Here is an 18,158-nt window from a genome sequence, read left to right as displayed (position 1 = left end):
TTTATAAGGTAGTTTACTTGAAAGAAGAAAAAATAATTAAAATGTTGCCAACTAAGCTACTAAAACAAACAGTGTAAACAAATAACCACACTAATCATTAGTCTCCAAACCCCATATCTTGGGGTAAAGAAGAGAATGTTCCTCGGGATAAAGAGCACTTCTGCAAACTTTTAATACTCTTCTTGTTTTTTCTGTTAGTTGGAATGACCCCAGTAAAGAAAGGGGAAGAAGGGAAGGGTATTTTGTCAAATTAATGGTGGTGTCTGTTCTTTTACCTTTCTGAAGTGCCTGAGGTGGAACCAATTTGCAAACTCCTGAGAGTTTTAGACTGGACTCGGGGGTGGGGATGGGCAGGACTTAGATCTATTCAATAGGTTAATTGGAGCAGTGCAGTGGACTTTCCCCTCTTCCTGCACCATTAACAGAATGGAAAAGATGCTTCCCCTTCTATTTTAGTGGAATCAGGACATACTTCTAGGTGTTGAAGTGGAGCTGTCTTTTGAGTCCCCCTTTCCTGTCCCAAATCCTTCTTTCCCCCTACACCACCTTCAGTAGGACTGAGAGTCTGGGAGGAGGCCACCACGCGTCCCCACTCTCCGAGGCCCCGGGAGGCGGCGTGGGGCGGGGGCACGACAAGCAGGCTCCTCCCTGTGACATCGGAGGCCGCCAGCCCAGCTCGCCTTCAGCCTGCGGAGCCGCAGCCACCCAGTCCCGGCCCTAGTCCCGGCCCCCAGTCCCGGCCCCAGCCCTAACCCAGGCCCGGCTTTAGCCCGAGACCCCCCGCTGCTCCTCCCATCGAGCTCTCCTGCCCCCAGCGGCCCGGGAGGAACTGTAGGACTGCTGCACACAGGAAGTAGCTGCCGCTTCAGAGGCAGCCCCCGAGGAGGAGGAGGAGGAGGAGGAGGAGGAGGAGGAGGAGGAGAAGGAGGAGGAGGAGGAGGGTGGCAGGGGAGGGGGGAGGGGAGGGGGGAGGGGGGAAAGGGGTGGGAGAGAGCAGCTGCTGAAAGTGCCGCACTATATAAAAAGAGCTGGGAACCGTGGGGGCCGAGGCCACCCTTGGGAACTAGCGGCTGCCGGGACTCCTAGACGTGCGGCCCAAGCCCCAGCTGGAGCTGCTGCCGCCGCCGCCGCCGCCTCGGCCCCGATCGCAGGCGGCCTTAGCAGCCACAGCCTCCCGCGCTCCCACCCCCTCCCCGTCGCGGGGGGGAAGCCGGGCAGCCGCTCAGGCGGCGGCGGCGGCGACTGCCGGGGAGCTGGAGCTGACGCGTCGCGGAGGAGGAGTCGAGGCGCGGGACCAGACGCCTGGGGCGGATCGTCGGCGGCCGCTGCAGGTGGGTTGCCCGGGGCCGGAGCTTGGGTTGCGGGAAGGAAGTGGGGGTCGGGTGAGAGGGCCTAGCGTGGGGCGTGCTGCTGCACCAGCCACCTGGAGGTCGGTCTAGTCATCGCCTCCTGCCTCTTTCTCGGCGCTGGCATCGGTACCCCCGAATCTCCCCGGGTTCTTCCCCCCTTCTTTGCATTTGGAATGTCAGTGTCATCCATCTCAACCCTACCACACATTCTGCTCTGAGGCGTTGCATGTGCGTACGCGCGTGTGCGTGTGTGCGCGCGTGTGTGTGGACTCAGGGGCGCTCGCCTCCTCCCTCTCCTGGTGCGATGGACTGTACTGCATCCCCTGTCCACCGGTGTAAGAGGGTTGCGCGCGCGTGTGAATGCGCGTATGTGCGTGTCCGGTGTAGGGAGGAGGAGACCACAGGCGGGGTGTCGGCTTTGCTAGATGCCTCACTGCCTTGCTCCGTCAGGCCACGTCCCCTCCGGTGGCCGGGGCCGCCCTGGGTGGTTGGAAAGACGCTAATCCCGGGCCTTGGGAACTCTTCTTCCCGCGGCCAGCGCCCGTGCTCCTGTACTTCTCCAGCCCTGTCCTGTGCGTCCGCAGGATCGCCGGCCTCTTGGTGCGGGGGCCCGGGGCACCTTCTAAATGAGCTCCAAGCTGTCCAATGGCTGAGGGCCGAGGTCCGGGAGGTGGTGCGGCTCTCACCAATGGGAGCGCCCGCGTGGCCCTTCCCTGATAAAGGAGCTTGATTGGGGGAACCTTCGGGGATGGAGTCTGGCAGGTGAAGGTGCTGACTGAGTATGAGGCTGCCCGAGGTCCGCTTCTCCTCCCAGGCAAAGAGGGGCTGCGTCATCCTTAGTTTTTCTCGAGTCCGGCGCAGCCCATTTGTGACCCTGATTGCCCCGGGCTGGCCATTCCGTGGTGTGCACATTGGGCCCCCAGAGCTTGGCTGGTGCTGTCTATTATCCATCTGCTGAAAGCTCAGACTTGATATAAATTGCTTTATAGGAGATGAATTTATGTTGGTGTATTTTTTGGTTGGTGTATGTTAATTTGTCTTAGGTTAGAGTTGATGTGTTTTTATGTCTTAGACGAAAATGTTGTTTGTTTTAGGGTTCAGTGCCCTGTCGAAAGATCAAATCTAAATTTCAGTCAGATTATCAACCCCAGGTCACTTCACAAATAATATTGCTTGTTCTGGTCCCCAAATAAAGAGAGGAGAAGGTCCTTCTTCAAAGAGGTGGGGAACTATGGATGTGGAACATTGGTTTATACTGTCAGATTGGGCTGATGTTCGTAGTTTTGCTTAATTGATTTTTTTTTCTTTTTGGTCTTTGTTACCAGAAATGGTGGGGTAGGTAGGGGAGTAAGAGGAGGAATACATTTAGGAAATGAAGGTGATGTTAAAAAAAAAAAAAAAAGAAGCTAAAATGAATTTTTAAATTGCTTTTATGAGGAAAAATATTTTAAAGACAACTTAGAGTATATTAAGATAGTTGTTCCCAAAGTGTTTAAAAAGAGGTTTATTTTGGCTTTTTGTAACTATAATGGAAAAACACGGAAATTAACTTTTTTATCTTTGGTGAGGGTAGGAGGTATGCTCCCTCCAAAAATGTCTTTGGTTCTCCTTTTTGTAACCTCCTGTAAAACACGTGTCCGGAGCTTTCATCTTCTGACATTGCACAGGCAGATACCAGTGGAAGAGAGTAATGACTTTAGAAAAAGTGGTTTTTGTAAATTTTTCTCTTGGTGTTATTTTTTCTGCATAACTTGAAAACCGTTGTATATATCTTTGTTTAAAGAGTTTGCTTCTCTTTATTGGAAAATATGTTGATGATCTTGTAAGAGGAAAACATGCGTATAGACTTGAGAGAATAATTTCAACAGTTACACAGGTATTAAAAGTGGAATAAGTTTCAAATAGAATATCTTAAGTGTTGGGCCTAGTAAATGAGATGGAAAATTGTGGGAAATAACATTATGATCCAGTTGCATTTCGGTTAAATCTCTTTATCTTCATCTTCCTTATTTGTTTTATATGACAGTTAAACAGACTGGTTTAAGAGTACTTTAAAGACTTTTTACCTAATTTAAAGATGAGTTTTTTGAAAAGAATTGACCATTAGGATTTTTTAAAAAATTACTTTTCCCTCTCCTTCCTTATCCTTTCTCTGTAAAAGAGTGGGTCTAAAGCTTTCTTTGATAATTTGAAAAATGTTCTTCCACTAGTAAGAATCCAAAGATCATCCTCTACCACATCTCACCTATCAAGTACATTTGTATTCCTGTTCTTCATTAGTAAAAAGTGATCATATATATGATAGGCACTGATGATGTTTCTTGCTGCACTCTGATCCTTGGGGATACAGATTAGATAGTACAAACTCCTTTACATATACTTTGAGCCAAATTATTTTTAAAGGATTTTTACAACCTGGTATTTTATCATTCATTCATAGATTGGGTCTGTGACTTAGTTGGTTACAAGGAAATCCCCAGGGGAAAACTCTTTCTACAATGCTGATTGGCATCTTCTCTGAAGTTTATAGTCTTTAAAAAGTATTACCTAAAAGAGGGTTGTCAAACTCACATACAAAGAGAGGGTATTAAACCAAATCTAGGGATTCCTGTGTTTGATGTAAAAAGCCACAATACTCATAGTAATCTCTGTTTGATTGTATCTATTTTATTTATTTATTTCCCACTTGCATTTTAATCTGGTTCTGAGAAGTATTTAGCACCTCTGTTCTAGAGTATTGAGATATTAAATGATATGCCTGTGGATATACAGCCAGTATATGTCAGAGATGGGACTTGAACCCAGGTTGTTTGGCTTCAAAGCTGCATCTCCCACTATGAAATACTGCCCCTTACTCATTTATCAACTGTATCTGAGGAACTAATTAAAGACCAGAAGTAAAGAACACTTTCATCTCATTGATTGATAATTCTAGGAGTGTCTGCAAGAGAAGGAGTTTTATATTTTTGAGAGCTAGTAAAATCTTCTCACCATTTTTGTAAGGGTGTGTATGCATTTCCAGATCTGTAAGGAAACAACCAAGATAGTTTTGGTGAATTGCCTAATAGGTGACCGAGAGGAGCACTTGAGCCTAACTTTTCCTGATTTGTATTGCTTTCGTTTTATAAGATGGGAAATTGAACTATGGGAGACAGTCAACAATTCCAGGAATTAGTGGGGTGAAATTTTTAGGGCCAGTTGTTGGGACTTTCAGTGCTGTGCTCAGTCTAACATTTTGCCTTTCTTTTAAGACTGTGACAAAGGGAGAAAACTTAAAGGTGTTGGTCAGAAAATACTATAGAACTGGATAACATGTTATAAAACCCAACCTTACCACCAAAAAACTAGATATCATCATCTCCAATGTTATAGTAAACTATTTTTTTAAAAAATGGAATGACATGTATTTTGCACCATCCTATTTTTTACCCGAAGAACCATATTAGTTAACATTAATAATTCTATAACTTTTTTTACAAGAAGTTTAAAGCCCTAATTCAAAGTAAGAGGAGGCAAATAATATTGACTCCCTTTTATACCTGGGGAAAATGAGTAACAGAGACATTAAATGGCTACAATCTGAATGAATAGAGTCTGTCCTGAGGTTGTAATTGTTTAGTCTACTTATCCATTCCTTTTTTCCCTTAAGGATTAGGGTCTTTGACAAATCATAATTTTGAATAGAAGAGATGAGATGCTACTTGATTTTAAAAGTGTCATACTCCTTTATTTCTATCTTTTAAACTTATGTAACTCTGGCCACTTGAGCACTAATATTTTATTGTTACAGGTGGCTATTGTTGAATACATGTTTGTGGAACGAAGAGTTGAACGCTACTGATTACATTTACCCTCTATAAAAAAAGATTATGATATGGCTTCTTTAATTTTTCAGTCATCCCATTTGAGAAGTAATCTTTAAAGTAAGTCTGGATTGAACTTTTTTTTCAAATGAGATCATGGAAGTTTCATGGGATTTTATGGGCGGCTAACTGAATTCATTTGAGTTGACTGCAGTTTCTTTTATAATATCACCCTAAGACTTCAGGCTAAATTTAGCATTTCACTTTTGGCATTCTAAATTTATCATCTTTTGCTGAATTTTAGGCAATTAGGTCCATTCTAAATAAAGTCTTTTCATATTCAAATCCTGTGTCATCTTTCAGTTAATCATGGGATATTTTCACTTTATTAGCTTTAAATTGAAAGTGACATAGACTCTGAGAAGCTTATCTTCGAAATGTAATTTTGTTTTGGGACTTTAGAATAGGGGGAGTGTGAAGGTCCTGTCGTCTGTAGGTTGTCCAGACAATTGTCCAGACAACCTGAGTTCTCACCTTGTAATCCTAACAGGGGAGGAAATCAGTTTGATTATGTCAACTTGTATGGGTTTATACTGAAGAATTATCAAAGATAGTCTGTACATCAGCTAAATTAAAGTTGACTTATGATCTATTATTGACCAAGCAAATTTTCAAAATATTTTCAAAGTTTAGCAGTCTCAGGGAAGAGGTACATCTCTGTTGCCATCATTGAACCTAAGTAAATACAAGTATCCTTCAGTACAAGAAAGTAGATCCATTTGTCCCTTTAATCCTACTTAATTAAAAAAAATGTTTTAAAATTGAATTTAAAGCCCAATTAAAATGAATACTTCCACATGCAAAACAAAAGAGGATTGTTTATGAATCTGTGACTTTTTTGCACAGCTTACTTTTCTTTATAAATATATATAATTGAAAATTTACATTTAAGATATTTTATAAGATCAAGGACAAAAACATCTATTCTCCCCTGATGAGTGCAGTAGAAGATATACACTATTAATCACAATGTTACTTTAATTTTTTACTGTAGTGATGATTATTAGAAAAGTTCAAGTTTAGGTTGGACAGAGGCTCAGTCTTCAGATGTCTTGCACTATTTTGTGTCAGTTAATAATAAGTTGATATAATAAGCAAGAGAATATTGAAATGAGTATTGCTATCTTCTCTCTTTCCCTAACTAGTTAGGGGAAATAATTTTCTTTTGGTGATATTCCTATTAGTTCATTCATGTTTTAGACTACACTTCTAGTGAGATTAAGTGGATCTGGAAAATTCATATTTCATGAGAAATTCTTTTGTAATGAATAATTATATAGCACTTTTCATTGTCAGTTTACAACAGTATTATTACATAAATGGTGCTAGATGTCCCTTTTTAAGAAGATGGGTTGCCTTGTACTATGTTTGGCAAAAGGTAGATATGCAACAAATACTTGTTGATCGATTGAAGTGTGTGCCCATAGAAGTTGTGATTTATTCATAATTACATGGCTAGTAGGAGAAGCTGGAACTCAAAACCTAAGCCTTTTGACTGCAAGTCTAGTGTTATTTGTACCTGTTTCCAATCTTTATTCACATTATACTTGCAATTTGTTGCTCTACTTTCAGAAAACCAAATATGAAAATATGAGTATCCAGTTCAATTAAATAGGACAGCTGGTTGGTGGGTCTGGAATCATTAAGACCAGAGTTCAAATCTGGCTTCATACATAGTGATCCAGTACAAGTCACTTAATCCTGTTTTGTCTCAGTTCCCTCATCTATAAAATGAATTGGAGAAAGAAATGGCAAACTGTTCCAGCATCTTTGCCAAGAAAGCCCCCCAAGAGTTGGACATGACTGAAAATGACCAAACAATAACAACAAATTCAACTAAATAGTTATAAAATGCTTACTATTTTGAAAGATACTGGATTAAATTCTGGGGATATAATGACAAAAATTGGATGGGGATATATTTCATGTACACAAATAAGTAAAAGTTAAATTGAGGAGGGTGAGAGAGCACTAACAATCAGAAAGGCTTTGACTAGAAGAAGTAAACTAGGGATTTTAAGAGAGAAAGTTGAGGAAGGAATGGAATTCCAGGCAGGGAATGGAATGTAGAATTCATAAAACAGATAGTAGACAGTTTGCCTGGAACCTAAAATTTGTGAAGAAAACTAGTATGAAATGGGTTTGGAAAGGTAGATAGGAATCAAAATTTTAAGTGTTTTGCTGAGGAGCCATATAAGACTTTTGAGCAAGAGAGTGACATGGGGTCAGATTTGTGTCTAGGATTATGAATTTGGTGTGTGTATGGATGATAGATTGGAGGGAGAGAGATTAATTAGAAGGGAATTGTAAAGGTCTAGCGTTAGAGGTGATTAGGACTTGAATCAGAGTAGTGGCTATCAGAGTAGAAAGAGAACAGTATGGATTTGAGAAATTTGGAAGTAGAGTGAAAAGGAAAGGGGAAGACACACCAAAAAAAAACCCTCCATAATATATCCAAACCTAGGTGATGAGATGGGATTAGATATTAATATTTTCAACAGAAAAAGGGAAGGAGTAGATTTAGGGAAGAACAGAATAAATTCTGTTTGAAATTCTAATAGAAAATCTAGTTAAGAGATACCACCGGGCAGTTGGTGATTTAGGTTTAGAGTTGAGAAGAGATTCAGGATGTAGGGTGTGTGTGTGTGTGTGTGTGTGTGTGTGTGTGTGTGTGTACAGATATGTATGTATATAGATATGTATACATATTTATATATACAAATTTGTGGTGACTGGGAGATTGATAGATTATAGTAGCAAGGTTTTACATAGGAGTAATATAGATGAATAAATTGAACTTCAAAGAAGAGATTACATTGTAATAGAGGTAAATAGATGATTTGAAGAAGTAGCAAAAGAGTAAGTTTAGTATCAAAGCAAACAGGAGCATGAGAGAAGTAGCAGTTATGGTTGTAAAGTATGGCCAGAGACACATTGTCTTTTGGAGGAATTCTGCTTCATTTGAGTACAAGAATAAGAGTGTGAAAAGATCTAGGATAAAGAAATTTGATAATGATAGAGTAGGTTGTTCCACAGGGCACATTGAGAAGGGGAGAGCAAAGAAAGTTGTGAGGATGAGGTGGGGGAGTATTAGTAGGGCAAAGAGGTATTTCTTCTCAGCAGATAGCAATTCTGAATCATTAGGATTCAAAGGAGGAGTTGGTGGAAATTTCCCAGTTTGGCTAAGTACCAATTAACGAGGGCTGTCATTCTCCAGGGTCCTCTGATGAGACTATTCTCTCAAGTACTGGGAAAGAAAGGGTTGAAGCAGCAAAGATTTTAGTGTTTTTGTTAGCACATACCTTGGAGTCTTACTAAGCTCACATTAGGGGCTAGTTTCTTCGCTTTATTCTGAAAATTACAAAGACTGAAGCATACGTAGAAGATGCATGTGCATCTTGACTTTTTTGGATTAGTTTTGTTTTAAGAAAGAAGTTGGAGCAAGATGCTTTATATCTGGGGCTTAAGTTGTGGTAAAACAAAATCTAGAACCTATTTGTTTAACAGTTTCAGAGTGCTGATATATTGTTGCATGTTGTACATGTTTGGAGAAGTAGGGAGGTGCAGATTCACATGGCAATATGTTTCTGAGTGAGGAGATCCTTAAATCCACTTCCTAAAGTTTAGTTAAAGAACTCTAGAGGTAGAAGGTCATGTTGGGGCAGTTCCCTTAGTATCCTCTTAAGGGATTGCATGTTATAGGTTTTGGTGATATTGTGTAGAAAATATGCATTCATATATGGCAGTAGATTCCAGTACTTCCCAGGTAATTGTGGGCTTTAAATCAATCTCCTGATATCATTCCTGAGTTGCTAAGAAGGCAGTTCCACTACATAAGAGGGCATTGATATTATTGTTATACACATGGCTTTACCTGGCAGGGCTTTAAATGTATATTAAAATGCTTGTTTAATAATCTTTTAGAAGGGGCTTCATGCTAAAGTGTTAAAAGCTATTGCTAATTGAAGATCAATCAGAAATAAATGTAAATATACTTTATATAAAGCAGTAAGACTCTAATGAGATAATGTTAATGCTTTGCAAATCTTAAAAGTACTATTTGATATTAGTAATTATTACTAAGCACCTATAATATGTCAGCCAAATAGAATTCAATTTATATTCAGCTTTTTGGAATACATTTCTTGGATAAAGTTAGGATCACTTTTAGTTAAATTATTTTTTTAAAGGAAAGTTCCATTTATTCTTATACTGTCTAGTGGTTTTTTTTTTAAGTTTTTAATTTTCAAAACATGTGCATAGATAGTTTTCAACATTCACCCTTACAAAACCTTGTATTCCAAATTTTTTTCTCCTTCCCTTTTCCTTACCCCCTCCCCTAGATGGCAAATAATCCAATATATGTTAAACATGTAGGGACATTTGTGGTGACTGGGAGATTGATAGATTATAGTAGCAAGGTTTTACATAGGAGTAATATAGATGAACATCTGTATAGTATTAATGCTGAGTGATGTTTTTGGTTCTTATTTAAAATTTAACCCTCCCATAGCTTGATTTCTTTTCAACCTTGGACCCATTATATATATATGTGTGTGTGTGTGTGTGTGTGTGTGTGTGTGTGTGTGTGTGTGTGTGTGTGTGTGAAACAAAGTTTTATTAAAATTAAGATTTGTCCAAATTTATATTAAAAACAAACAAATATTATTAGAAAAAAGTGAATAAAAAACCCAAAGACATAACAATGTATAATGTGTCTTTTATGTAAGTGTATTGTCACAAGTAACTTAATCATTAAATACATCTTTAGGGGCTCCATTTTAATTTGCCTTGCTGATTTAAATCACACATATTCCTAAACTGTGTTTTTTAAAATGAGTTTTTTATTGATGTCTTGTTTCTCATATAATCATGCATTTCCATGCATGATTCAATTGCAAGTAAACAAAACTTTTTAACATTAATTAAAAAAAATTTTAGTTCCAAATTTTCTCCCTTTTCCCTTCCCTCCTCCCTCCTTGGTATATGTGCACTTTTTTTTTTTTTTTTTTTTTTTTTTTGCCATATTGCAAAAGAAAACACACTTTAAAAAAATGACAAAACTTGAAGAAGAAAATGGTTCAAATGGCATCCAGACTCTGCCAGTTCTTTCTTTGGAGCTGGATAGCATTTTTCATCACAAATCCTTACATTACCTTGGATCTTTGTATTGAGAATGACTGTCATTCACATTTAATCATTGTACAGTATTGCTGTTATTGTGTACAATATTCTCTAGATTCTGTCCATTTCACTTTGCATCAATTCATGTAACTTCTCAGATTTTTCTGAAATCATCCTGTTCATCATTTCTTATAGCACAATAGTATTTTATCATAATTATATACCATAAATTGTTCAGCCATTCCACAATTGATGAGCATCTCCTTAATTTTCAATTCTTTATTCCTTGAAAAAACAGCTGCTTTAAATATTTGTGTGCTTCTTTGTGTCCTTTTCCTATTTCTTTGATCTCTTTGATCTCTAGTGGTATTGCTGGATCAAGCATTATGAAGTGCTATTGCTTTTTGAGCATAATTACAAATTGCTCTCTAGAATGGTTAGATCAGTTAACAACTCCATCAGCAGTATAGTATCCCTATTTTTCCACATCCCCTTTAATATTTGTCTTTTTTATTTTTTGTCATATTAGTCAATCTGATAGATATGAAGTGGTACCTCAAGAGTTGTTTTAATTTTCATTTCTTTAATCAAGAGTGAGAGTACTTTTCTCTTTCACTATAAGTAATTTTGATTTCTTCTGAAAACCACCTGTTCATATCCTTTTACTATCAATTACAGAATTACTTTTTTTTAGAAATTGGACTCAGTTCTTTATATATTTGAGGCCTTTATCAGAGAAACTTGCTGTAAAAATTGTATCCTAGTTTCCTATTCTTCTAATTTTGGTTGCATTGGTTTTGTTTGTTTGACATAATCAAAATTATCCCTTTTATATCTAGAAATGTTCTATCTCTTGTTTGATTATAAATTTTATAAATTCCGAATTACCCTTATCTATAAATTGACAGGTAAAATATTCCATGTGGAACAGCTAAATGACATAGTAGATAGAGTGCTGGATATAGAGACAGAAAGACCCGAGTTCAACTATGGCCTCAGATACTTCCTAGCTGTGCAATCCTGTCCAAGTCACTTCATCCTGTTTATTTTAGTTTCTTCATTTGTAAAATAAGGAAATGGCAAACCACTCTAGTATTTTTGCCAAAAAAACAAAAACAAAAACAAAAAAAAAACAAACCCAAATGGGGTTACAAAGAATTGGACATAATTGAAACTATTGAACAGCAAAAACAAAAACAACAAAAAAATTCTATGCTTGTCTAATTTGAAATATCTTTTTATTTTTTTAATTTATTTTTATTTTTATTTTTTTTTTAAGAGAGGGAACTTTTCTCCCTCACCACCAACTCCTTCACCATAATCTAGGTTTGCATTGATGGTATTTTCTCATATCTTTTCATTCAAATTCTGCTTGATGTTTATAATTTTGTTACATTCACTTTTGATTTTTTTGGTGTATAGTATTTTCCATTTATATAGTTGCAGTTAACATTTATGTTGTTTTCTTGATTCTGCTTATTTCACTCTTTGTGTCATATAAACCTTTCTTTGCTTCTATGTATTCATCACACACCATTTCTTAAGCACAGTAATATTGAGTTCATTCATGAACTACAATTTGTTTAACCTTTCCTTAATTGATGAGCATCTACTTTGTTTCCAATTCCTTGTTATCGCAAAAATTGCAGCCTTAAATACTTGAGTGCATCTAAAGTCTTTGCTGTGTTTAGTTAAAAGTGAAGTCATGGCATATAACTTGCCAGAGATAGTCATTAAATTGAACTCTGAAAGAAGTCTTTAGTTGGAGCATTTTTCAATAATATGATCCAGGCATTTTGACAATTAATTAAATGTGACAAAGAATAGGTAATGGTCTCTCCCTATATTTTCTCAATTATCAATCTAAATTGTTTGCATGGGTTTGATTATTACCTCTATGTAGATAATTTTCAAATCTATTATTCCCATATCTAATTCAAGTTCTACATCTTCAGCTGCCTAATGGGATATTGCTATTTGAATATATAGTATGTTCAAGATGGAATTGATCTTCTTTCTCCCTAAACTGGTCCTTTTTCCTATCTTCCCTCTTTCTGTTGATGGTAATACATCCTTCTGGTTACTCAGGCTTGAAACCTTGGAGTCATCTTTGAACTTTTCATCTCCTTTAATCATTATATTTTGTTAATTGCTAAATCCTACCAATTCTGCTTGGTTCTGCTTCCACAATATTTCTCCTTCCTTTTCTTTCTTAGTTTCCTTCAAGGCTCAGTTTTAATGCTACCTGGTATCCTTCCTCTATTTTCCTGTAGGTCTTCCTGTAGGTCTTCATTTAATTGATCTAAAATTTTGTAACTAATATTCTGATTGGTCTTCTTGCCATTATCTCTTTCTTTTCTAACTAATCCTCTACATAGATATCAATATAGTCTTTTTTATTTAAGATTTTTATTTTCAAAACACATGCAAGGATAATTTTTCACACTGACCCTTGCAAAACCTTGTGTTCTAATTCCCCGCCCCCCCTTCCTCTACCCCCTTCCATAGACGGCAAGCAATACTATATGTATTAAACATAGTAAAAAAATATGTAAACCTAATATAGGAATACATATTTATACAATTATCTTGCTACACAAGAAAAATCAGATCAGAGAAAGAAAATAAAATTCAAGCAAGCAACAACAAAAGAAGTGCAAATGCTATCTTGTGATCTACACTCAGTTCCTACAGACCTCCCTGGGTGAAGATGGCTCTCATCATCAGAAGATCAGATACCAATATTCTTAATTCATAAGTCTGATCATGTTACTCCCCTGTTCAGAAACATTCATTGGCTCCATGCTGCTTATAGGTTAAAACATAAATACCTTTTCTTGATATTTATTCAGATAAGTGAATCTGTGTGATTTCATCAATTTTGGATATTCCCACTAATGATGCAGATTACCATGCATTTTGTCCATGTCCCTCTCATAAATTCCCCACAGAAAGCCAATCTGATGCTGATTAGGGATCTTCCCTCCCTCCTCCCATTGAGAGGAAGAGTGATTCAGCTATCCACCTGTTATCTCTTGCCCTTGCTAGATATATAAACTATTTTCTTTTTTGATTATTTCTATTCCTGATGATATCCTTTACTTCTTTTATTCTTTGAAGTTTTTCATTTGTTATATGTCACAGCCTGGTTATACCTACTAAGCACCATGTTATTGCCCTTTATATTATACTCATTTTCATTTCTTTGGATAAATACACAAACATCATCATTTCTGTATACTACCATTAAAATCTCAAAAGAAGTAGGGGAATTCCACATCAAGTTACTACAGAATGTAGTCTACCTTCGAAAATAAACACAAGGTCAAATTTATGGATAGAAGAAAAGTTCATGACCAGTGAATAGAGATGATTATAGATGATAATATGGATAATATGGATAAATTTTGTTTGCACAAATTTGATAAGGTGAATTTTAATAAGGAAACAACTGGGAAAAAAAACCTTTGCATCTAGTTTCTTTAATAAAGTTCTCAATTTCAAGATACAGAAGGAACTGTTTCAAATTTATAAGAAAAAGAGACTCGATTGATAAATGGTTTTAAGCATACAAACAGGAGAAGAAATTCAGGCTACCTAAAGTCATATTAAAATGCTCCGACTCACAAATAATTAGGAAAATCTAAACACTTCTCTTTAGAGTGGCAAAGAAAAAATGGAAAAATGACAAATGTTGGAAGAGCTGTGGAAAAATGGGTAAGTTGATGCATTGTTGAACCTGTGAAGGAATACAATTGTTTTGGAAAACAATTTTGAATTATACAATGAATTGTACAAAAATTTGCTAAACAGATCCAGATAAATTATTGCTATCCATATATTCAAAAGAGATAAACTAAAAAGGAAAAGGCCCGTGTAGTCAAAAATATTTATAGCAGCTCCTTTGGTAGTATCAAAAAAACCCACACCAAAACAAAACTGGAAACTAGCAAAATCCCTAACAATTGAAGAATATATGAAGAAATTGTGTTATGAATATGAATGAAATACTATTGTGCTGTAAAAACAAAAGACATTCAAAGACATATACATATTGATGCAAAATGATGTAAGGACCAAAACAATTTATACAATAACATAAATGTTACAAAAATGAACAATTTTCAGTACTTTTATAAATTGATAAAGAATGAAGCTAGTAGAATTGAGAGAACAATTTGCATAATAATCACACTTGAAATCTGTATGGATTATGATAAATGCAATGATCTTGATTTAAAAGGACCAATGTTACAGAGAAGTGATGGTTTTAAGGTACAGAATAAGGCATGTGTATTTTTGTATACAGCCACTGGGGGAATTTGTTTATACTTGGCTATGAACTTGTTAAGGAAATTTTTTTCTTTTTCTTATTCTTTTCCCAATGTGGGGGTGGGGGGGATATATGCAGGGAAGAAAATTAGATTTCTATTAATTTAAAACAATAAAGACGTGCTATAAATGTTAAATGTTTCATACACCTTCAGATGAAGATACAGTATTTTCTTTAATTGTTTTACTTTGCTGCAAGAGGACTGTCATGAAGTGGGAATACTCTGTAAATATATTTAATGTAAAAACAAAATAACCAATAAAACTTAAAGTGTCTTAAAAAAAAGAAAACATGTTCCATGTTTTGTAGCCATATAACGCCACCAGTGGTTGGCTATTAAAAAAGACTACTGGTATTTAAAATCAGTTCTAATCTGCTTTTCTAATCTGATTTCATATTACTCCTGTTCATGGGCATTATTTTCCAGCCTAACTAGTTTGTCAGCTCCTCTATAAACCTGTCATGTCATTTTCCATTTCCATGTACTCAAGTGGGCTGTGGTCTGAATCTGATTCTGTAATCTATTCTATCTTTGTTTCTGGGTTTCATAGACTCCTTGTTCTTCAAATCTTAAATTCAGTTTTTTTTTTTTTTTTTTTTTTATGAAGCCTTTCTTTAAACTTCTGTTTGAAAGTGTTTTTTTTTTTTTTCTTAAAATTTTTCTAGTTTATTTTGAACTTGGACTTCTCTTGTCTTATACTTTACCTTCTATTTTGCTTCCCTATACACATATAAAAGAATGAGTTGGAGAAGACCCCAAAGATTGTTTTAGACATTAAGATCACTTCTAAGTCAGATATTCTTTGATTCTGCGAAAACATACAGAAGGAAAGAGTCCAACTCGTACTTAAATAGGAATCTTCCCTTGACATCCCTAAAAAGCCATGACCTAGCCTCTACTTAAAGACCTTTAGACAACATGATCTGATGGAAATAGTGCGTAAGTTTTATTAGCTATAATTCTTCTTGATCAATTTACATAGTATTTGACATTATTGACCCTTCTCTTTCTTGATATTTCTTCTGGGTTTTCATGACAATTGATTCTCTTCTTGCCAGTCAGGCTACTCTTTTGATGGCTCTTTTTCCATGTCATTCCCTTTAACTATGGGTGTATCTCAAGGCCCTCTTCTCTCTTAATGACTTCATCAGTTCCTATGTGTAATAAGACAATTATCAGGGTTTCACTCTTCCTCAGAAGCATGGGTTAGGTTAGTTTTTCCATAGAATGTGGCCAAACTCTTACCAGAGCAGCTTTCTGTTAGTATTTGACCTTATTGAAAAGGCTTTTTGGTCACCATCCATATGGGGGTGTCTTCAGACTATTTGAGTTAACACACCCTGCCCTACTGACCCATTGTGTTTTCATATGGAGATGTAGGAGAGACTATATCTGTCTAAGTTAAGTGCTGAAGTCTTTGTTAAATATACTTTACATGAGATAGCTAAGAAAACTTCCTTTTATTAAGTGTTGAATAGTCTGAGTTCCTTTTATTTTGTTCTAATATGAAACATGAGTCAGATCCACCCCTAATACCATTAGTTAAATTTTCTTGATTTTCATAACTTAATCTAGTTCTATATCACTAGCTGCTTACTGTATACTTTGAAGTAGATGTTGCATAGACATCAAAACTCAACATGACCAAAATAGAATTCATTATTTCTCTCCCAGCCACTTCAGAACATTTTAAGGGTGCCACCATCTTTCTAGTCACACAGGTTAGTAACCTTGGAATTATCCTTATTTCTTCACTTTCCCACTTTGTAAGAAACAAAATGCTTTACTAAGAATTCCATTGACTGGCTGATGAATCTAGGAAAAGATTTTATTTTATATTCTTGCAATGGTAGGTATCCAAGCTAGTAGTCATGCCCTTGAAGAGTAAAAGCATAGCTTTTTATTTTCTGTTTCAAAGTGCAATTCTTTCCTGTTTTCCCCAGTGGCTGGGTACTACAGAGATTACAGACTAACTGAAGCATCTAATTCCTCCTTGGGAGTCTCCACCCCTAATTACATCTTCCTTTCTCATGAGTTAAGTCCTCATCTTTGATTACATCTTCCCTCTACATGTGAGTCTTGAGTCCCCATACCTTACATCTTATAGCATTTTTTACTCTAATTTTTGTTTCCCTTGTTCTATACTCTAACTTTTGTTTCCCCTTGCTCTACTAATCTTTAGATTCTATTTCTTGGGTTTTAATTTTTTTTCCATTTTGCTGCATTTTTCTAATATAAGTTTCATAATTCTGTGGAAACTAAACTCTTACCCAATTTTCACATATCCAATATGTTGCTAAACCTTATTGATTCTATTTCTGCAACCCCTATCATAATCATCATTATCCCTCCTCTCACATGGCAACCACTTTAATTTAGATCTTTCTTGGTTCTTACCTGGGCTGTCCTCCTAATTGGTCTCTCCACCTCTAGGTTCTCACTTTTCCAATTAAAACTCCATTATGCTGCCAAAATGATATTCCTAAAGCACAAGTTTGAGCATGCCTTTTTTGTGCTTAAGAAGCTCTAGTGGCTCTTTATTGCTTTTAGGTTCAAATAAAAGCTCCTTTTTTTGTCAGTTAAATCCATTCAGAATTTGATTGCCTTTCCAAAATTATTATTATTATTATTATTATTATTTTGAAATAAAATTTATTCCATTTCCAATATTGATTTCTGAAAACTAGAAATGTTTCCCAGGCTTAACAATATGGAAGAATGTTTTTTTTTTTAAACTTTTTATTTTCAAAAAATATGCATGCATTTTTTTTTTAACATTGACAGTTGCATAGCCTTGTTCCAAATTTTCCCCTCCTCCCCCCACCTTCTCTCCTAGATAGTAAGCAATCCAATATATGCTATACAATATTCAATATATGTAAACATTTATACAATTATCTTTTTTTTTTATAATATTATCCCTTGTATTCATTTTTTCCAAATTATCCCCCCCTCCCTCCACTCCTTCCCCCCGACGACAGGTAATCCCATACATTTTACATGTGTTACAATATAACCTAGATACAATATATGTGTGTAAGTACCATTTTCTTGTTGCACGTTAAGTATTAGATTCCGAAGGTATAAGTAACCTGGGTAGATAGACAGTAGTGCTAACAATTTACATTCACTTCCCAGTGTTCCTTCTCTGGGTGTAGTTATTTCTGTCCATCATTGATCAACTGGAAGTGAGTTGGATCTTCTTTATGTTGAAGATATCCACTTCCATCAGAATACCTCTTCATACAGCATTGAAGTGTACAGCGATCTTCTGGTTCTGTTCATTTCACTCAGCATCAGTTGATGTAAGTCTCTCCAAGCCTCTCTGTATTCCTCCTGCTGGTCATTTCTTACAGAGCAATAATATTCCATAACCTTCATATACCATAGTTTACCCAACCATTCTCCAATTGATGGACATCCATTCAACTTCCAGTTTCTAGCTACAACAAAAAGAGCTGCCACAAACATTTTGGCACATACAGGTC

General features: G+C 36.5%; 1 protein-coding gene across 5 annotated transcripts in view; it reads left to right on the top strand.

Annotated features, from left to right (window-relative positions):
- The first annotated feature begins 979 nt into the window (after positions 1–979).
- The window catches only part of AGPAT3 (1-acylglycerol-3-phosphate O-acyltransferase 3), a 128,073-nt gene continuing 110,894 nt past the window's right edge, over positions 980–18,158 (top strand). For 2 of the 5 annotated variants that reach the window (XM_074300527.1, XM_074300524.1), the window contains exon 1: positions 1,200–1,331. The gene's annotated coding sequence lies outside the window, so the exon portion shown is untranslated. Of the gene's footprint in view, positions 1,332–1,742; positions 1,950–18,158 lie in introns of those variants that run through there. The other 3 variants (XM_074300521.1, XM_074300526.1, XM_074300523.1) reach the window with 3 other exon arrangements.

This window comes from Sminthopsis crassicaudata, chromosome 3 (genome assembly GCF_048593235.1).
Source record: "Sminthopsis crassicaudata isolate SCR6 chromosome 3, ASM4859323v1, whole genome shotgun sequence".
In the NCBI taxonomy this organism is placed as follows: domain Eukaryota; kingdom Metazoa; phylum Chordata; class Mammalia; order Dasyuromorphia; family Dasyuridae; genus Sminthopsis; species Sminthopsis crassicaudata.
Note: the sequence above shows the minus strand (reverse complement) of the source record. Positions and strands in the feature narration are given on the sequence as shown.